We start from the raw sequence: 24134 nt of genomic DNA on the forward strand, positions 1-24134 counted from the left end.
ATATATATATATATATATATATATATATATATATATATATATATATATATATATATATATATTTTTTTTTTTTTTTTTTTTTGTGCACTAAATTTGCCCAGATTTTCGGTCAACATTTAAAACCCTTGATTTATAATTATTACTATTATTATGATGACAATGATGATGATGATGATGATTATTATTATTATTATTATTATTATTATTATTATTATTATTATTATTAGTTGTTTTTATATATTATTATATTATTATATATAATATATTTAATTGAACAGTTAAACCCAGTTTGACAACCAAAATAAAATAAAATAAAATGCATTTTCATATATTCTACATTTCAAAGCATCAGTTTTGGGGTAATAGGTTGTTATTGTATGGTAACATTGTTAATATTACTCATCTGTAGCCACGAGGGCAATCTGATAGGAACAAAGGTAGGCATAATGGCATGTAACATGTGAGTGAACAGAGAGAGCTTAAAGCAGATAGGAGTAGATCAATAATCACCTCTGCTGTGAAAGCCCTTGAAATATTCACCTAGCTTCCATGGAAAATATTCTATTTTAAAAAGCCCACTAAAAATAAGAAACAATAAAATGACAAGATTCTTATAGTGCCTTGGTCGATTTTCCCAAGCCCATATTATATCGTTTTGGTGCTCTAGGCTAGATTAAACACGATACTGCTGATCTGTAGGACAGATCACATGTATACAAATGTCCTAATATTTAACCAACTGGATTGGAAGTAGGATCTGATTCTTTCTCTTCTGAAAGCTGCATCATTTTTTAGACCTTGACAGTATTCATTAGGTTCTGAAATAGGTGCCATAATTATTAAATCAGTAACTCTATAGAAAGAAAAATACAGAAAAATATTTACAAATATATAATTAAGAATATTTTTGATAGATTTTGATAGTAGTCTATAGATTAATATACGAAAACTGATGTCAACACAATACAAAACAATATTGTTATTTAAGTAGTTTGAAAAAATAGAACAAAAAGATACAAAGTTTGTATTATGAATAGCTTAATCTAGTTTATAAAAATATAGAGTTTAAACCTGTTAAAATGTGTATTCCTAAATATTACTGTCTATTATGTTTCTCCTATTAAATTTAAGGCTCCTCATGGTGACAGATTTTCATTTTGTTTCAAACAATTACCTTGTAAATTGCTGTTAACCGCTGTTCTTTCCCAATAATGAGTAGCAAAGGTAGACATAAAGACTGAGACTGAAGAAACAATGCTGCAAATTATCCCAAAATGAATAGGATCACATTCCTGGTCTTTTCTTTCAATTTGCAATTTGTTGCATTTATTGAAGGTAACAATTGTCATTTTGTGTAATAATGAGAGGCAAGGAAGCCCCTAAATATTCTTTTCTGTATCTGCTTCTGAATCATACATGTATCACTAATCATGGAGCATAATGTTTACACAAACAAGTTGGATTATTGTTTACTCACTTGCTTATTTTTATATAATTGATTAATTAATTAATGTAATCATTCTGTCATTCATTTATTTAGAATTTTCCTGGACACAGGTGGATGAACACATAAAATTCAACAGTAAATTCATGTTTAATATGCAAATTGAAAAATGTTGTAAGTTTAATTTTTAAAGTATGAAGTATCAATAATATGTCAAAAATGCATTAATTAATTTCTGTTGTGAATGAAAAAAAAATATATTTTATATTCCCCAAAGTATATACAGTATATATTCCCCAAAGTTCTTTGCATTGATTAAATATATTTCCAGTAGTTGCCTGGCAAAAAAGCAATGAGCAGTTCACTGCTTTTATAGATATGTAAAATTCCAAATTATTATTAAACTTCTCAAAGCATACAGCATATATATTGTTATTAAAACCCAATAATTTAATCTTGGTTTAATGGTAACAATTAAAGCAATGCGTAAGACTGAGCTGTTTATAAAAAAAAAAAACAATTGTTTTTTTTTTAAATGTTTGTTTTAAACAACATGTGTAAAAGATAAGTTATAGAAACAGTGCCTACTAATACAATTAACTAATACAAAAACAGCATTTGAGCAGAACTTAAATATAAATATAAATAATGTTATGTTTTAATCTATTTTTAGTTCAACTTAAAAATATCTAGTTTACCAGCAAGAAAAAGTAACATAGTGGATCAATAAGACATTGAATGATGTCAATCACAAGAAATATTGAATTCCTGCTGTGATTTTGATTTATTTAGATAGAATGATCTTATAAACTGAAATCAAAAAGAGTTTTATTTTCAGGTCTTCATGCATGTGAACTGCCACCAACCAGTCTGGACTCAGTCATCCTCTTCATTCTCCTCTGTTTTTCTTTTCCAGCTGAGTGACCTCTTTTCTCCATGTAACTCAGCCATGACCTCCGACTCATTCAATTCAGGATGTGTCTCCCATCCAGTGACCAGAAACGACAACCCCAGATCACTGGAAATGTCAGTGAGGTGGTGACTCCCCCTTCCCTTGTCAAACACTAGGCTATTCTCCTCTGGCACGAATACAACACTTTCACCTTTCTCTATCATCAAACCCCTTTTAATTCAATTTATTTTGTGAATAAATACTGTCCCCCTCCAACCTAAAACAAACAAATAAACACATTTTATTGCCATATTGTTCTTTGTAATTTACTCAATACAAACAGTTATATAGTGGAATGATTGATAGAAAAAAATATATATATTTATTATAAGACTTATTATTATTATAAGGCTTAGTATTTTTATGTTATAGGTAGAAAATGCTCCTATTTAGACTTGTTCTAAAGGCCTCTAAGTCTTGCTTCTCCCTCCCTTCACTCTCCAGACCTCCAGGGGTTAGTGTCTGTGTGTCAACCCCCTATTGTTGTCTGCCGGCGGATAATGTTCTTATTAATTGTACCTCTTTGTAAGGTGTCAGCTGCAGCCCACGATTGAGACGGATGGATCCTCTGGAGTATGTTTCCAACCCCTCTTTCCACTAGTGTATCTTTACATAGAACACAGGTGCATCATTTCTCATCCAGAAGTGTAAGTGTTAGGCCCTAAAGGTCTAGTGTAATATGACTCCAAAACAAATGAAAAAAATATATATATACTGGAAAAAAAATATTCTGGAAAACTTTAAGAAATATTTTTAAAAACTTAATTGCTCATACATAATGAAAGAAGTTCTGGTGTTTAATCTTGAATAAAATTATAAATACAATTATAAATCTAAATGTATATGTATAGAAATAAGATAAATATTGCAATGAATAAGAAAAGACTGTCCATCACATTTACTAAGAACAATAATTATTTTTATTATTTTCATAGGCAAAGAGGAATGGCATGATAAATAGAAAGAAGTAAACAAATACATAAATAGACTGCTATAGATAGATAGATAGAGATAGATAGATAGATAGATAGATAGATAGATAGATAGATAGATAGATAGATAGATAGACAGACAGACAGACAGACAGACAGACAGACAGACAGACAGACAGACAGACAGACAGATAGATAGATAGATAGATAGATAGATAGATAGATAGATAGATAGATAGATAGATAGATAGATAGATAGAATTGTGTTAAATGTCAAATAACTAAAGATTATTAACATTTAGACATCAGATCTATTGCAAAATATGAGATATTTTTGAAGAAAAGATATGGACTTACCTGGACAGACAGCCACAAAATTAGTCAAAGACTTGTAAAATAAAAATTAATTTGGTCATTTATTTGAATTAAAGTTCTTGCAAACTTTTCCCTTATCCCAGATTTAAAATATAATCTCTATTTTAATATTTTTATTTCTTAATGAATAATTTTCTTAAAAAGTAAATTATCTTCAAAAAAGTTAATTTTTAAATTGTACATTTTAGAATTTTAATTAGCACCCTTTTCATAGCACTAAAATATGGTATGCTGTTCTTTCAATTTGCTAAATTTTTAATACTCACACTGTAAAATAAACAGATAAATTAAATAATAATAATAATAATAATAATAATAATAATAATAATAATAATAATAATAATAATAACTACAATATATTGCTAGCCTCTTTGTTTGTTTTGTAGCTCATTTGTTTAGTTGTAAGAGAGACATAGCATTGTTGGCCAGTGGATAAGCTGAATAGTTACAAAGGTTAAAATGCTATGCCCAGTGTCCAAATGTTTACATAATTCTTTATATCTGAAATAAATTGATTGCGACTTAAAAATATTTCAGGTATCAGAGCTAAGACTCCTCTAAACAGTGCCAGGTACATTGCCCTGAGCCATAAGACACAGTCACTTACGTGCCTCATTTATCTCTGTAACTATGCTCACCTGGGCTCAATCTAAATTATTCTCGGACCACAGTTACTTCCTGTGGTCAATGTTCTTAAAATACAGCAGTTACACACATGTTTCAACCAACATTTACCATAATCATAAAAGCTGGGGCATCAGCAGGGCTTGATTAAGAAAAAATGTTAAGCACAAGAGATTTTGAAATATACACTTATGAAATATGTGGTGGCATAGACTAATGTTTTTAAACAGCTGAATAAATGCTTTTGCAGATATACCTAGCAAGGCAAGATTTTGCATTTTACATGACTCAGAAGCCATTGTTAGACCATTCTTTAAGAAAATATTAAATCAATAATGTAATCTATACTAACATGTTATAAGGACATTCTGTAATACACAATTAATAGGAAATGAGAAAAATTGTTTTTATATTTCCTCTAATTACTGAGATAGTTGTTTCTTAAAGCGTATTGCTTTAATTACCTGTGACTTTTAGACTATTTATTATAGCTTAGTGCTAATGAAATACATTTTTCGTTGATAATTTTAGTTTGCGAAAACATAGTTAATTAAATGAACTTAGGCCTTCATTAGATCACCTGCATAAACATCAAATTCCTTACTCCTCATTAAATGAAACAGAGTCAATTTAATCCCTAGTGATGGTCATCGTGGCTTAAAAGGCATAAATAGGCAAACCTTACTTCAAATCATTTTATTTTATACATGCAGTTTTGATTTCAGGGGAGAAACACAAATTAACCTGTTTCTGAAAGTAGTGGTATCTTTTTTCGTAGGAACTTTTCTTTGGTTAATTAAAAAAAAACGAGGCTTAATCGCAACTTTAATTATATTTTGGAAAGTACTTGGATACTCACGTTGCTCTGTGTTACATACAACAGGCTGGATTTTTTTTTTTTTTAATGCAATCATATGCACACTTCATTAATCCCCCATAAACAACCTACTACCAAGGGCCACATATCAACAAACAAGGCAAAAAAAAAAACATTATTTTGAACTAACTGCCACATACATTTTTTCAATCTCCTTCTCCTTGACCAACTGTGTCAGAGATTATCCATTGCACCCCCTTAGTTTTGTTTTCTGACCAAAAACCCTTCAGTCTTGCCAACACATTACTCTTTCTAGTGATAGAGAAAAGCAAACAACTGCTGCCAACCACCAAACATGACCCAGGCTCTTTTTCCCCCCAACATTGATATGCACTAACTGAATTTAAGTTGCAAATCTGGTATTCTCTTGTGTTTTGTTTTATCTCACCCATACAAAGTCTGTAAATGATCTACAAACCTTTGGCGTCTGGAGTAAAAGTGGAAATCAAAAGGTGCCTGCACCAGAGTGCACCTTTATAGAATTTTTACTCTCTGGTTTGTTCCATATCAGTCAGTAAGTTTGCTGGGAATGATAAGTTCAACAATAAAAAGTGATTGTTCTGTAGGTTTGGGTAAGAGTGTTTGAATAGCAACAAAAGGGCCCATTACAAAGGCTATCCTTTTCAGCTCCTGCACTGTGTTTATTGTTGGTTCCTGAAAAAGATAACCCAATCAATTCTTTCTTTCTTTCTTTCTTTCTTTCTTTCTTTCTTTCTTTCTTTCTTTCAATATATTCTTTAAATAGAATATAAAAATAGAATAGAATATCAAAAAATAAAATAAATGAAAAAATATATATAAAGTATAAAAAAAGTATAAAGTATAACTATAAGCATAAAAATGGGGATAAAATATGTATATGACATAGATATTGACAGTAGTACAGATTTAAAGTGCTGCAAGTTGTCACTAAATTGTCCATGTGCTGATAATAAAGTACACTGTGTTGTGCCAGTCCACTGTTAAAGTGATAGTTTAAAAATTGTACAAAAGAAGAAAAAGTAAGTCCAGTAAATAAAATTTTAGATGCTTTTAAACTCTGAATGGCCTGCAGTAAGAAGCTCCTCCTCATTCTTTCTGTGTTTGCCTCCTAGGAGCAGACAAGCTTCCTTGAACACAACAGAGAAAGGAGTTCATTGTTGAAATGGCTGAGGTCCTTCAAAATTTTCCTGGCCCTGGTCCAGCATCATTTACTGTAGATGTCCAGCAAGTCAGGGAGCTCTGTGCACATGGCATGCTCAGCTGACCGCACCACTCTCTAGAGGGCTCGCCTGTTCTTCATTGTGCAGTTACAGAAGAATTTTTGAAGCATCAATAAAATTAAAGGCCCTATAGAACCATTTTCCATCTTATTTTTGTTTTCTTAATGATCTGGTATTATTATCTATGGCAACAAAAAAAATTAAGAACTCTTTATGAATCAAAATGTGCAGAGGAGCCATACCAGTTTTTTGCCCCTTTATCACCTAAATATAAATGTGTTAATTTAGCAATACAGCAAATTCCTTCCTCAGTCTGCTCTTTATAGTTATGACACTACAAGCTAAGACCGGTTTAAAAGCACAAAATGTAAGGAAATGCACAAGCAACCCTTTCAGATTTCATTTACAAATGCCCCCTCCACCACCACCACCACCGCCACCAGTTTTTTGTGTCTCTTGAAGTGTAGATGAATTTAATATTTATTAAAGATCCTGCTGAGTTAAATTATGGTCAGATAAGTGGGAGTGGGGGTAATCAATACAAATATGCAGGACCAGTGTGTAATGTGTGTATTTCTTAGCAGCAGGGACTCTGCCCCCAGCTGTTTAGCTTCATCAACAGGTTAAATAAATATAATAGTGCAAGTGGACACAATGGATTATATGATATCAATGCTGAATCAAGAAAGTGCTATTATAGTCTGTTTCCTACTGTGAGCACTATTGACAAGTTGGTTTTAATACATCAATGGCATATCATCTCCTAGGAATGGGGAAACCTCTTATTCTCCTTCTTTCTCTCTCTCTGTCACTCACACACACACACACACACACACACACACACACACACAATGGAATGCCAAGTCATATATTGAATATATTTGTACATTCAAATGATAATATTGTATCGTTTTCATTATTTTATCACATTGTTCGTACCGATAAAATTTGGATCATCAAATTAAACAGATCTAAATGACTGACTTTCTGTAAAAAGTATTTTTACAGGAATCAATGTAAAAAATATTTTGGACAATGTTATGACCAAACTATGTACTACAGATAAATAAAACTTGCCAGCATCCATTTAATTTAAGAGGCTGATAAGCCTAAAGGTAGGCAGTGTGTGTGTGTGTGTGTGTGTGTGTGTGTGTGTGTGTGTGTGTGTGTGTGTGTGTGTGTGTGTGTGTGTCTGTGTCTGTGTCTGTGTGTGTGGTGGGGTGTGGTGGTGGGGGGTTTGGGTGTGTTATGTTCAGAGGAGCTGGAAGGTGTTGGTGGTCACTGATGTTTCAAATGGCTTATAAAAAAAAGAAGCTTCTCCTTAGCCTTAACCTGTGATCTGTGATGATTCCAGGAGGCAAATGCTTTGTGTAGTAACATTTACTTGGAGCTGGCAAACAGTTATAATTTTTACCTTCTAAAGTGCATTTGTTTATGGTTTTCAAAGCCATATTGCTTTTGATGAGCTGGCTATAGAGAAGACCTTTGATTGTGTGGGAGGCACCCTGTTTGTGGCATTTATCTGTTGGTGCATCTAAGAAAGAATATAAGATTTGTAACTATTAGTTATTATATTTCTCTATATTATTATTATTATTATTATTATTATTATTATTATTATTATTTTTATTATTATTATTATTACTACTACTACTACTACTATTACTACTACTACTACTACTACTGCAAACATGCTACAAACAGCATTTTATAGTTATGTTGCTGGAGCAACTTTTTTAAAGCTTCATTTAAAAACACATTGTGCATTCATATAATTCAGAGCTGACTGTGTGGTGGGCACTTCACTCCAGACCATATAAATATAATTGAATATATGAATTCTCTGCATACACCTTCTTTTCCCTTGCCTGATATTATCTAATAACATGCCACAAATTATTGTGTGCCAGTCTAAGCCTGGTACAAATCTGCATGCTTGGATACATTAATGTGCCTTCATAGAGCTTTTAGAGAGTTTGAAGAGATGCAATTTGTAATGGGAGGGTGGGCGCTTTTAGCAAAGGACATGTCACAGTAGCTGTGAAGCTAGCTGTCATTTTGCAGGCTTGTGTTGATCATGGATGCATTAATGTTTAATTACTTAAGTAGAATTAATTTTCCATACACACAGTCATTGCTGCAAGGAACATCTCAAACAAACATGATTACAACATCCATTTTGAAATCCCCTTTTTAGAAAATCACTGTATCATTGGGATGAAAGGCCTTGACGGTGTCAGTTGTGTAAGTCTAATGAGTAACGTGTTAGTAGTATGAATTTCCAAATACCTCCAAATCTGCAAGAATAATTGTCAACCCAATCTCACTATAGAAACAGTTTTCTGTTCCTCAGCAAGGTTTCATTTTTAACACATATCTTTTGACTCAGTGGAAAGGCTTGGTACCAGGTATTGGTGACACAGCAAATGCAGTCCGCAGCCTCAGCCACAAAAGATTTGGGAGAGACATATTTGCATAAGGTCGGTACTTGGCTTCTGAAGGAAGTTATGTAGCATCCCCCTCCCCCTGTCTCTTAGCAACACTCCTGCTCTTTTAGTCTGTGTGTTAAATTGACTGGTCCTCCCCTTTTCACAGAGAAATTCACAGTAAAATGCCACCCTCAAACCTATGTCTGTCAACCAGAAGGTCATTCCTCTCTTTTCCAACCTACTCCTCACTCTTTCCTTTAGCATGTTTTAATCTTTAATTAATTAATTTATATTTTTTTAGACCATAGATAAGAGATAATCAGTTTGACCAAAGAGAGAGAGACATTTTTCAGCCAATATATACTTTGATTTTGAAATAAATGTAAAGAAATATTTAATAGCTCTTTGGTGGCCATGTTAAATGGAAACTAAGGGTACTAAGCAAGAAATATTATGGAAAACTTGCTAATTAAGGGTTTAATACAGGTCCTATAACACTGTAGTAATGGAAATGTTCATAGTCATACATAGCTTTTATCTTCTTTGAACAAATGCATTGGGGAACCAACAACCAGATCAAAGCAATAAAAAAAAATCTAACAACAAAGTTAGAGATTTGTATAAGTAAAAACATAATTAGATATGGGAAGAGGGGAAATGAAGGTGTAGATTCTCTTTGCTTGCTTTGGTAAGAGAATGCAACATGATCCTGATGTTGGGGAACCGTGTCAATAGAGGGTCTAATTTGGACAATAGTCTCCATCACAAATTTCAAAAAAGCCTCTGTAGGCCTTAGCCCTGTTGCTGAATGCTTTATCAATCAGGATTTGACACACCATTTATATCATCTTTTTGATATGAAAGTCATACACCATTATGTTAATACATCCATCCACTGATCAACATCACTCCCACATGCAGTATCTATCTAATGAAATTAGGCAGTAAATAACATGTAAATGTAATGTTTAAAATTCAATAGCAATGTAGTGGATATAATTAAACTTTGTGATTAATCTGTCAAAAATTATTCTTTAAATATTTCAGTGTTTCTTTCATAATGGTATTTTAAATAAACATGGTGTCCTAATGAGGTATGAGCTCAAATATGTTTAGTCATGGTTGTCAGGTTGCACTAAAAGAAGTTATCTCAGGTGGTCCTTTGTCCACCAGAAGCAAAAACATTTTATGCTATATGGAAAACCCAAAACACCTTCCAAACCTGATAAAATCACTTTAGCACAAGAGGCAATAGAAAATTAACAATTTTAGTTTACTTTATACAGCTGTGTAAATACATTATTATTATTTATTTGAAATCTTAAAATACAAAGAATATTTATTATTAAGAATATTTAAGAATATATACAAATATTTAGTATTGATCATTGAACATTCAATGAATAATTTCGACCAGAAGCTTTTGTGACCTGCAAAGGAATCAATAAACCTGATGTGTGTGTGTGTGTGTGTGTGTGTGTGTGTGTGTGTGTATGTGTGTGTGTGTGTGAGAGAGAGAGAGAGAGAGAGAGAGAGAGAGAGAGAGAGAGAGAGAGAGAGCGAGGGGGAGTCCGGCCTGATTGAAAGGTGTAGTAAGGATTTCCGGCCAGCTGTTTTGCGCTGCTCTCCACTTGTGAGATTTGTTCATGTGAAAGCAGATGAAAAGGAGTCCCACTGGTTACCCTTCACATTTTAATTAACTGCGAGCAGATGAGGCGAAGACAAGGGTTCAATAAGGACAAATTGTTAATCCTGGCGGTAGGACAGAATAAGGTAAAAAAAAAAAATGATAAAAAATAAATAAAAAGAGGGGGAAAACATTCACTTTTCAAGCCATTTTTATCGCGTTGCCCTTTAAACGTGCACGTTTGCCTCTATTTTGCAAAAGTAAAACATAATACATTTTACATACTTCTGAGATAGCATGCAACTAAAACATGATGATAATATTAGAAATTAATATTCAATTTGCAAAAACCAATATTTAGATTTTATCAGCAATTGTTAGCACATTATTAACTACATCTATCTAAAATTGTTGCCTTCATTTTGAAATTTCCATAATTAAATAATTTAATTTGCCCCTAAAGGACCATCTTTAATCTTTAGTCTCTGCAGACTGACAGCGAGTGACCTGTTTAAAAGCCTGTTATACACTGAGGCAGACAGATGTTTACGACTTTTGTCGACACGTTGTTGAAACAGTGTGCATACAATTTACGCTGTGAAACTCAGGTGCCTGATGCTTTTCAGCTCGTCCTGACTTCGCAGCTGTGCATTGGCCGCTTTGAGCCACCGGTGTGTGAAAGGAACAATGACGACCAGAAAGCATTTAAGAATGTAATGACATGCTCACGTGCTAAAACCTTGTACTTTAAGGGATGTATTAACAAGAGCGTTCGTATAGTTCGGACATATATGCTGCAGTTTTTCCAAATAATTACATTATAAATATTTTTATTTAATTGTAGGGATAGGAGAGGGATGAAATTCAGCATGTACCGTTTAAAGATGCGCTTGGGTTGGACCATACACTCAATTAGAAATCTTAGAGGGACATTTATCGAAGTAGTAAAAAATACGACAAAGAATTTTCACCAAACGTAGTAACTGTTACAATACCGATACAATAAAATAATAATAATACTTATACTGAAAAATAAAAAAATACTGTAAATGTATTGAAAACTGCAAAATTTATGTAAAACATGTTTTACAAAGAATTTCGCAAAATTATATAAATTATATAGATCATCATCATCACATAAGATCACCAGCACCAACAACAACAACAATAACAATCATCATCGTCGTCATCATCATCGTTTTGTGACTCGTACCAGCAGACGAGACGCTGAATGTACAACAATATATGCTATGTTTCTGGAAGCATTTTATATTTTAAAATGAAAAGGACTTCAGATATTCAGACTTCAAATATTCCGTAGGGGATATCTCCTAGATCGATAGAAGGATGAGCAGTGTTCAAGGCTCTACAATTGAGCTCCTAAATGCGATATATGGGACGCATCTCTGAGTTGCGGAGCAAGACTGTGATGATGAAAAGTCTTTTGACTTACAGAGCTGATTAGATCAAAAAAGAGAAAGAAATCCCACGTTTATAAGCTATCATGTGAAGTAATCTCTCATCCTCCCTCCTAAACAGCTTTGTGCTCTCATTGCACTTGTCATTTTCCTCGCGCGCTCCTGCCTCTCACAACCTGTAATAAAATGGCCTTTTGTGCAGAGTTAAAGTTCATAGGGCGTCAGATTTATTTCAGAAGTGACAGAAGAGGGTACAAGGGGCAAGATGTACCTACTACACTATCATTCTCTCTCTCTCTCTCTCTCTCTCTCTCTCTCTCTCTTTAATACGCAGACTGTGTCAGTATTTACGTCTGATTGTACCCTGTTTCCAAATCTGCATTCATTACTGATCGTTTTTACCCTTGTTATGCTTTATTATTATGTTACGATGTACAAAACAACTTATTTCCAAGACATTAAAGAAACTATGTGCAGCAAGGTTTCATACTCACTATATTTTTTAGGTCTGCTTTTACTGCTATGGTGAAGTCAGACATAATGTAATCTTAGTGGTGATCAAAATCATTGAGCCTGGCTCACCTTTTAAACCGGTCCACGACTTTGTTGCACTACAATTTTACAAACGCAAACAACGGATTCCGGGTCAAACCCGAAAGATGGACACCTGTAAATGTTAGTAAATATGCTATCTTTATTTATTTTTTTCATAATTTTGAAAGTAATAGTATTCAGAGTGTTAGGAGAAATGAATATCCTACTGTACAGGACATTGCCGTGCAATTGAGAAAACATGAATACAATAGTAATTATAACTAACAATAATAACAATAATAACAATAATAATTATAATAATTATAATAATAATAATAATAATAATAATAATAATAATAATATTGATAACGGTTGAAACTTTTTATTTTCCACATCTGCGCTCTTAACACCTAGAATGACACCTTTCATAAAGATTCTGCTTCCTTTCAAAGTAGCGCAGTGCAAAACCAAAACATTTTCCGACGGTTGCTAAAGAGGGTCCATTTCTAATTTCAAAGAATTGTAACGGTTGCATATTTTGATTCTCTTCCCTTTTCCCTTATGTAACTCACTTTATGCTCACTTTTACTACAACTGATAACAGACAATAATTTCTACTGTGTATTGTGTATTTGCAGAAATAAAATCATGAGGGTTTTGGTCAAGCAAAAGAGAGGTCATTTTAATAATGGCAGAGGTCAGTAGTGGGAGCCGGCGAGTCTCCGCGTCATTTTTCATTTGTTCATGGACTTAATGACAGTTGCAGGGGGCGGCAACGCAATCAGTCGCCGTGTGATGTCACTAAGACATACCAGGGGATTATAAGAGCAATTATAAGGACAAAGACCACACACATTCATAAATATGTGTGTGTGTGTGTGTGTGTGTGTGTGTGTGTGTGTGTGTGTGTGTGTTTAGCGATTACTTGTGTGAGAAATTCAGCATTGAACTGATTAATAAACTTCACATAAAACTGTTTACCCGCAGGCACGCGGATACACACACAAACGCTCGCTCTCTCTCTCTCTCTCTCTCTCTCTCTCTCTCTCTCTCTCTGTCTTTCTCTGTCTGTTTCAAACACACACACACATTGCGCTGAAATGTATTCAGATTAAGTCCGTGATTGAAGTCTTCATTACTTCATTCTTCTTCCACTAATAAAAGACAAGACAAAGTAACTGTTCTTCATTGAAAGTATGTACAAAAAAAAAACAACAATCTTGCCTATTTTATTTTTGAATGCATTGCATATTACGAATGTTCTAAATTATTTAACAAGGACGAAGACCTTTTAAATAAAATAATTAAATGAAATCAAATATATCTCTCGTGTCTAATAATAATTACCGACTTAAGATAATGGCAGAGTTTGGTTTTTCTGATTTCTAATTAAACTGTAGTGCTAGTCGATTTTATGTCCATTGTAAAGACAAACAAACAAACAAGCAAGCAGGCAGGCAAACAAACAAGCAAAAAATAAATAAATGGACTCCACATTAAGAACTTTGGCTTTAGACACAGGGACATGTCACGCTGCATAGACAGACATTGAGATGATTATAAATACACAGAGTATGTATATACTTTGTTTAGTCAGAACAAAAACATAAGAAACATGAACTAAAAGTGCCTGTCGAGGACATAACGGGTGATGGATTGGGGTTGCTTAAGTGGTGTTGATACTTACACTGTAAATACAAGTTATAATTTTATATAAATATGTCATCGGTGTTTACAAAATTCGTCCATGTCGAGAACAGCTGCCTTTGATCATTCGTTCTAGGCTTATAAATAGGATATATAGCCAGCTATTCAGTTGGATGTAGCCGTGGTGAGGGAGTTACCGAAGTCTTTTTCGTGTCATCGAAATATCAAAAATTAAATCGCACAAGGGAGCTTTGACAAAGGTCGTGATCCTTGTCTCCGTCTTGCCGTGTGTCGGACTGTGTTACTGGCCAAAGAGACCTGCGGTGTAAATGGGCTTCCACGCCTGTCATCCCCTTAATAGACCTGTCAAATAATGGCTCCGCCTCGGGAGTGAAACTGGTGGCATATCAACGCAAAAAGACATATGTGGTGAGGTTGCGAATAGTTGATTCAAGAGAGGAGAAAAGGCGATTAAGCTACGGTACCCGATATTTTTTTATCCAAAAAGCCTGATTCAGGGTGCAGTGGGTGGTCTCCTCCTAATTAATATATTTGTTATATAATTGAATGTATGTTTTCCATGTACATTGGCTTAAGGTATTTTAACATTCTTGAACAATGGATGCTTATAAACAGGAGCCAGTGTCTACTTTTAAGATCCTAAATTGTCTGTCAAATACAATGTCAGTAAATCACTAACAGAACATGCTGAATTACAAACTTTATTAGCAGAAATCCACAGGTGTGTCGAGAAACATTAATAGTAATAGTATTGGCATAATAAATTATTATTATTATTATTATTATTATTATTATTATTATTATTATTATTATTGTATTATTTATTATTATTATTATTATTTTATTATTATATTTTTTAGGTTTTTGCTGTTATTATAATTGTTATTATTATTTTTTTTACTTTCTAGCCAGTTATTCAAATTTTGCTTGGTTGAACGACTAGATTTTTTTGCACCTGTTTAAAGTGTGTATGAAACCAGGTTAGTTGTGACTAGAACATTTTTAAAGGTGTTTTAAGGTTTCATTACAGGGCTGTGGATGTGATCAATACCGGTATCAGGAAATAAGAGCGCATAATCCATTTACTTAGACTTGACAGCCATGGACTTTTTCCCCTGATAACACAAATAAACGTACAGAGGGCGTTAATGCTAATGTCAGTGCCAGCAGCAGGTCATAAATCAAGCCAAGAGGTTTTAATTTGTTTCATTTGGTCTCTAAATCTCATTTCTATGGGAGTAAGGTATAGAGAGCGGCTTATTATGAGATTTTCCTGTGTCGTCTTCCTTTTGTTATTCAACCCTCAGTACCTCCAAATATCAGAACTTGTCCAAATAAATGGTCTTCAGAACATAAACACTATAAAAGGTATTAACAGCGGTATATCGAAATACCACTTTTAATTCAAGGCGTGTCACAACATACAAACTAAATCTTATACTAAACGACAGTGCAAGACGTTTGTGTAAGAGCGAATTTATTAGGCTGGTCCCGTGTGTGTGTGTGTGTGTGTGTGTGTGTGTGTGTGTGTGTGTGTGTGTGTGTGTGTGTGTGTGAGTGAGTGTGTGAGTGTGAGAGAGTGACCGCAGGGCGCTCGCTGTTCGTCAGGTATATCTAATTAGAGCATATTCATAGCTTCTTTTTCTTTTCACACCCTTCAGGCGCCCACACAGATTCTGTGAGGCAAAGCCTAATTAGAGACACTGTTCCTTTAATTGTGGGCTACGTGGGCTAGTTATAAAGGTTTTTTTCTTTTTGGTTAAATTATCCCCGGTGCCCCTGCAACGTTATCCCTCTGCCGACAAAACTATGCCCGTGATTTCCAAAAAAACTAAACCCTGTTTTTTGCATTTTGTAAGCATATTCTCGCTCTCAGCCTGTCCGTCCTTTTCTCTCTTTTTAGTTCACTGAGCTGAGCTTGAAATGCGAAGACAGCAGCGCTAAGCCTCCAAACGTGCAATTTTTCCAGAAGATCTCTAGAAGCAATCTCAGCCTTCCTGACCCCTGACAGCTGCAGATCTCTTTATTTCTCTCTCTGCTGCCACTTCATTTGGTGGCAAAGCTCTCATATTCACACTTTGCTTGGTCCAGTGTTTATTATGTGCATACACACAAAATACCCCACAGTGAGCATGACAATAAAGGTGGCGGCGGTGGGTGGACCAAGGGGAAGAAGGGGTGGGGGGTTCGTTTGGTTTTCATCAGAGGCGATCACTAAATCCAACACGCAATGAGCAGTTTCACGTTTTTACCGGCCAATCATCAGTGGGTGATCAACACATCTTTTATGACTGTCATATACACGCGCGCACACACACACGAGAGGGAGTTAGTGAGTGAGTGAGTGTGAGAGAGAGAGTATGAGAGAGAGAGAGAGAGAGAGAGAGAGAGAGAGAGAGAGAGAGAGAGAGAGGATCACAGCATACTAGGCATGCCTTTTCCCTTGTACCCTCTTTTGTCACTTTGAAATAAATCTGATGAAATTTGAAAGAGGAATAGGAAAGAGAGAAAGAGAGAGGGGGGGGGGGGGTATAGGGAGAGCGAGAACTACTGTAACTCCACCGTAATGTTGTTCTGAACTCTATTTCCCGAAAGTTTAATCTTAATGAAAAACAATAAATGAAAAGTTTTGTTAACAGAAAAAATAGGTTCACTTTATAAAATACTGAACCCAGACATCTACAGAAAATATTTTATTATTTGTAATATTTTTACATGGGGGCTGCATAATTTGATCTAATAATAATAATAATACAAGATCTAATAATAATAATAATAATAATAATAATAATAATAATAATAATAATAATAATAATAATATTAATAATAATAATGCACTATTCTCTACATACTAACATTATTTTGAGACAAATTTTGTTGTAGTAACACTGCGTTCAAGTTTAACGTTGGGACATTTTTTGGATAATTTTGTTCTTCAAATGACATCGGGAATACACAGGATTTGCAGCAAATAGACACTGAGTGGAAAACCATTAGCAACCAGTACCTAGTCCCACTTTCAGTTTCTCCAGGATAGCTGTAGATGGCATTCAAAATATATGTATAAAAATGAGGCTAGTTTTCAGCGACATAAAATGTTATACCGTGTACGTTATGCCAAATTCATACTTAAAATGTTATGTAGCTGTAAGACGCAATAATCACTAAAATCATTGCGTGACAGCTGCCACACCTGTAATAAGCCCTGCTATAATAATAATAATAATAATAATAATAATAATAATAATAATAATAATAATAATAATGCACTATTCTCTATTTTTATTTATTATTATTATTATTATTATTATTATTATTATTATTATTATTGTTGTTGTTGTTGTTGTTATCATTCTTTTCATTTTTTTTGTAGTATTAGTAGTAAAAAGTAGTAAGTAAAAGTTTACTTTTGAAGTACAACTACATGCATCTTAATAAATAAATATTCATAAAAAATGTATGTGTAGTTTACTAACAGCATTAGTTATGAAATGTTTTGTTGCTGAAATTGGAAATTAAATATTAATTATTTCTTGTGAATATTATAAACACCGATATTTCGTTTCTTATGCTTTCTTCATATAATTTCTATACATCTTTACAACACAGCTATTTGGAAGCTAATGAGACGCTATGTGAAAGCTATTCGTGGAAGGTTCACCTTACTGGCCGAAGCTTTCAAATCGTCTGTCTGTTCGCGGCTTACGTCGTGACCTACTGACCTAATTTCATAACGATTTCTTTAAAACCCGATTGTATATTAAAATCTATTTGTCCTGGCCTGTCAGTGAACTGTATATTGTATCCGGTGGCACAAACACACATATATAGAAACAAAAAAGGTGCGACGAAATGTTTATTTGTAGTATTTCTTTGAAATCTATCCGTCCACTCCCACTCTAAGGGTGTATAGGGTTGTTGGACCCTCCCATTCTCAAAGGAAACTCCAGGCTCTGTCATTAGATCGGATGGCAAGGTTTTATACAAAATGTTTTGCATAATTACATACCAAAAACAGAATTGCCACCTTCACATTTTATGGGTCACAAAGCATCTACAATTGCCATTTTATTGTCCACCGAAGTCCAGCGCAGCCAGTGACAAAGACAGCAAAAAAATGAAAATAAAAAAAAAATAAAAATAAAAAATCTAATCTGCCTAATCTAGGAAAAGATCGGGGAAATTAAATTTCATTCTTATATTGAAAAAAGTAAAGTAGATTGCTTCTAAACTGACAACTTGTTTACATATAATGTCGGGTATTGAGAGAACGTGAAAAGAGCATTGCACTCTAAATCTGCCTTTGAAAAGGAAATATATTGTATATCTGGTGACACAGGACGACGTGCCGTTAATGAGTCATCGTTCAAATAATAATAATAATAATAATAATAATAATAATAATAATAATAATAATAATAATAATAAAGCAATTAAAAATTCAACAAAAACTTATTTTCAAACTGATATTATTATATTTATTTATGGAATATTAAATATCTTTTTTGCTTGGAATTTAATTTACAGTAATTGGCGATAAATTAGCATAATGTAAGTGGCACAATCGATGCTTTTCACGTAAATAATGAAATACAGAGTAATGAATTTATTCAAATAGAGACGAAAGAATAAATGTAAAAGCATATATGTTAGTGGCCGAGAGCTGGAACAAAATCATCGTGTTTCACGTGCAGGAGCCAAACCCAAATGGCTGTAAATAAATGTAAAAAAGTCAAGACAACAACAACAGAAATTAATTGCAGTTAATCGATTACGTTGGTTAAATTCTCTCATCTCATATTTTCATATGTCTGTCTCTCTTCATCTACCTATTTCTCTCTCTCTCTCTCTCTCTCTCTCTCTCTCTCTCTGTGTGTGTGTGTGTGTGTGTGTGTGTGTGTGTGTGTGTGTGTGTGTGTGTGTGTGTGTGTGTGTCTCTGTGTCTCTGTGTCTCTCTCTCTGTGTGTGTATATGTTTGTATGTGTCCAGTCTGCTTCAATTATAGACAGGGCTTACTGTATATTTATAGTTGTCACCAATTTGTAGTAAGTTAAAAAAAATATATATGTATATACGTCATTAAAAAATTGCACGTCATTATAAAAACAGTTTGCGGGGAATATTTACATATTTAAATGTTTGAGGATTGGATTCGATAATGGTAGCATACATTAGAATGAGGAACAATATAGCGCCATCTCGCTTTTAAGCATAGAATGACAGATACTTGAGGGAAGAGTGTTAATAATACAAGGTAAAAACTCAGTGATTTGAGGTGAATTCGCACTTGATTAAAGTGTGTGTATTACCTGAGAAAAATGTGGACATAAAATGTTATAAAAACTTGTAAGGCACCAATCTTGTTGACGTATCATATATGATTTTCCTATGTTTATTTCAATCTAAAACATTTAATAATGTAAAATATGTAAAAGGAATGTAACAATTTAATTTATTTTGTGTTTATAAATATATATATATATATATATATATATATATATATATATATATATATATATATATATATATATAATTAGAACAGAATTTCACAGAACTGAACGTCGTGTAGTTATAATTATGTTTGCTTAGTTTGCAGTGTGCTGTTGAAGCACATTGTTTCCAATTTGCTGGTTTGTAAATGTGTGTGTTGTTTTTATCATTATTGTTGTTATTGTAAATAATAATAATAATTATAATAATAATTATTATTATAGTAGTAGTATTGCTATATCTAATTAATTATGCAATGCTTGTATTAACAACATTAATGAAATATATTTGTGTTTTTTAACAATGCATACTTCCCTAAAGCAACTCAAATTTCGAACTTTAAATGTGTCCATAATAAACAAGTCAGTGGTGAAGTTTACACAACTAACATTACTTGAAAACAAATTCAATTATGCAACAGCTAAGGTCTATTCCTCTTAACTGAAATACACTTTGTCGATCTTGTATGCTATGGAGTCCCTTGTATGCAATAGAGCCGACTAGTTTCACACCATACTCATCTATATATGGTATCTGCCTTCTTGCTATATCATCCAAACAAGTTATATGGAAGTTATTAGTTGATGCTAAATCATGATATAATTTAGGAACATTGCATGTAAACCAATTTCAACTACTACTACCACTTCTTCTATTACTACTAAGATTAATACTAAAATTATAATAAAAGTAATACAACAACTCAACAAAAACAACAACAAAAACAACAATAATATTAATAATAATAATAAAGTCACTTTCTGCAGGAGTTGTGACACTCATATGTATCTATAAATGTGCACAGACATAAAAAACCTATTTACTACAAAGTTTGGAATGTGTTTGCAAGGCATTTAAAACTGAATACTCGCAAATCATCAATACTTGAATGATTCTAATAACATGTAACAACTAAAGGGTCAGTAAACTAAAGACTGTAGGCTTATATACTTTATTTAGCAACTTTAACAGCTATGATTCAGTGCAGCTACAATCATTATATTAGACGATTATCTCTTATTTTCTGAGGACAGTAATCTTGTGCCCATCTTGTCATCTCTAGCGATCTATAATGTCTATTTTCTTATTTTGTAATATGCTCACATCAACTTAATTTAAGAGGCATGTTATGGGTTAGAGTGATATTTAAGTTTGGTGGTTATGGATAGTTCTACAAAAGATAACCGGCCGTTTGGACACCAAGTGAAAAGACTAATTTGTTTCAAGAGGTTAGAAAAGTTGCATAGACCGTGACTAGCTAGGCCAAGAGGCTTTTCCTTGGCAGCACAAAGGAGATTCAAAGAAACCTTGCACAAATGCTTAAATGTACACACACCGAAACACTCTCCCACCCATACCTCAACTGCAGTTGTCTTTTCTGCATTGGCTCTATTCTGCCACTACAAAGCATTTTGCCCCCTTTTGTACGGCTGAACAGTTTTTATAGGATGAACTTTACCATTTTGGTGCCCCCCCTTCTTCTTACCCCTTGTGCTTACTACATGAGTGCTTTTGTTCAGAGCTCGAAATATATACACAAATAAAGTACAAATATGTATTATTATTATTATTATTATTATTATTATTATTATTAAATATTATTATTATTATTATTATATGAGTTGCGAGCATTACAGCTTACAAGATTTACACTTATAAGGAAAGTGGCTTCCAGGTGGGCAAAAAAAGCAGACAGAAAAGTTAGTGTGGAGGGAAATATTGTGCAACCCTGAAAATTGGAATCTGGTCCTTTACGTGTCATTATTTGCTGTACACAAAAGTATAGAATAAAACAAATTATGTAAATACTGCAGTAGCTTAAAGTAGTATTATGTGATTAACTGAAAATATTTTATATTTATATTAGAATTATATATTTTTTTCTTTTAATTTATAAAGCATGAAAAGATTGTTAAATAAATTTGAATTAATATATATACTAGCAACCAAACAAGCAGGGAAACATCATATATTAGAAAAAAAATTTAATGAACAAACAAACAAACGCCCTAGAAAAAAAATATATATATATATACAACCTTACTTTTATTACTGAAAACCAAAGCCTCTATAACTAAAACCCACATATTTCACAATTGAATATACATAATATAGGTCGTTTATTTAATATAAAGTAAGCAACTGTATGCACAGCAATGGCAAGGCATTCTTCGGTTAAGTGAATATTAACACTGTTGTAGAGAAAGTAGCTCGTTGCCGTCTGTAACGCAGTGTATTACAGTAAGAATTTTAGTAGGCTGTTTTTTATTTAATGCGTGTGTAGCCGACTATATACGACCAAGCGTCTCACCAACCCCCTTCAGCCTTTGTGTTGAAGTCGGCTTGAGGTCTCGGGAGGTCCTGCAAGTGACAGTTCTGTGAATAGCGGGTAGATGGCACAATTTTCTAACATTTAAAAAGAGAAATCCATCGAGACGAGAGAAACGAGCACATTGAAAGTACTTTATTAAAATGAAAATGATGATTCCGACAGACAAGTTTAAGCAACTTTAAGTGGAGCAGCAGAGTTAGTTTGTGCAGTTTATCCAGTGGAAATCGTTTTTATCATGTTTACGATAGAAAACAACAACACTATATTAAACAAGAAACAAATAAGAATTTAAAACAAAAAGCTGATATGAAGTAGTATATAAGACTATTTGTAATATAATTCGAAGTCAAAGTCCTTCACATTCACGCATTTAAAACTAGTGTCGTCTGATGTAGCCGTAATGCTACGGGTGTAGCGTGTGTGTGTGTGTGTGTGTGTGTGTGTGTGTGTGTGTGTGTGTGTGTGTGTCGGTGTGTTTGTGTGTGTATGTGTGTGTGTGTGTGTGTGTGTGTGTGTGCGCGCGCGCCCATTGCCTATTATCTCTTTAGTGTGTCACTATGGAAACCGGCTGCAGACTCTTCCTTCACTGAGTTGAGATCATCATAAGAATAACATGGCCGTCTCCATATGACGGATTTCGATTATATATGACGAAAAGCCCATGCAAGAAAAAACAATAAACACTGTATACCCAATTAAACTTTTGTACTAAATGCACCTGCCTGCCGATTAAGAGCGCATCACTGTACAAGGAATGAGTAGGCTAACTTCACTTATTACTGAGTTTTAATAATTATTTCGGGAAAACAATAAACATTTTTTAGACTATAATAGAATTGCATAGGCTTTCCAGCAAGTATACGGATGTTTAACTATATGAATAAAAGGTTTTGTTTGGGTAAGGTTTTGTTTGCTTAATACAATTGATCAAATCTAAACTACTATTTTTCCCCTAGGTGAAAATAAATAAAAGTGACACTATACGGAGGGAGACCTCATTAGTTCGCTGTCCATTACAAATAAGCGAACAGGAGTGCAAATTATAGAGTTCATTCTCAACACACGGTCTGTCAACTAAAATCAAGCCTCAAGCCATGATCCAAATCACTGCTAACTTTATGTGCCAGGCATAGGAATCTGCAAAAAAAGGATTTAGAAAAAGCTGACAATATTTATTCTCCACGGAATTAAAAAACAGGACATTCACTAATCGGTTTTAATAAACATTGTTATCATGAAAGCTGTAAACGTCAAGCTCTAAGAGGACTGTTAGTAATAAGAAATATATACGTTGTCGTTTCGTTCAGATTAACGTGGATGATGAGCCATGGTTGAAACATAATCAGCAGCCGTCAATCGATTTCGATCATCAGCATAGACGGCCTGTAAATCACGACAGTTACAAAACTGCAGGATATTCTTAAATAAATAATTGCAGTTATATTGCAGTAATAAACTGTGCTGCATAATTGTAATTCTCGTGATAGTAACTTTTATATTATACAAACGGGAACGTCGCATTACACCATACAATATATATATATATATATATATATATATATATATATATATATATATATATATATATATATATATTATTATTATTTATTTATTTATTTATTTTTATTTAACATTATTTGTTCTCATTTATTATTATTTTTATTATTATTATTATTATTCGTAGTAGTACTAGTAGTAGTAGTATTGTTTTCTTATTATTGTTAAAGGGCCGGTTTTTGCGCAAACATTCAGGGCCAAGAAAACGCAGCTGTAACTTGGTGAAAGCATACATATGAACAAAATCTGATATATTAACAATAGTATATATATATATATATATATATATATATATATATATATATATATATATATATATATATTACGAAAAGGCTTATTGAGGCTCATTGGAGATGGAGGGGGTTCTATTTTATCACTGTGTGTCGATACGCACAGTGTTTTATTGATTGATGTAAACGGAACCTAAGTTGTAAGTGAGCTTTGGGACGGATTCATATAACTTGGTTTCCCTTACTGTGTAATAGACTATAGGTGTAACCCAAATTTTGATACAAATTTTTGGAAATGTACAGGAAGGGTATAAGCGCTTCGCGTTTTGCTATTTCACGCACAAAACAGACGATGGCAGTATTTGACATACCTACACACACACACACACACACACACACACACACACACACACACACACACACACACATATATATATATATAT

Source organism: Silurus meridionalis, chromosome 13 (genome assembly GCF_014805685.1).
Source record: "Silurus meridionalis isolate SWU-2019-XX chromosome 13, ASM1480568v1, whole genome shotgun sequence".
Classification (NCBI taxonomy): domain Eukaryota; kingdom Metazoa; phylum Chordata; class Actinopteri; order Siluriformes; family Siluridae; genus Silurus; species Silurus meridionalis.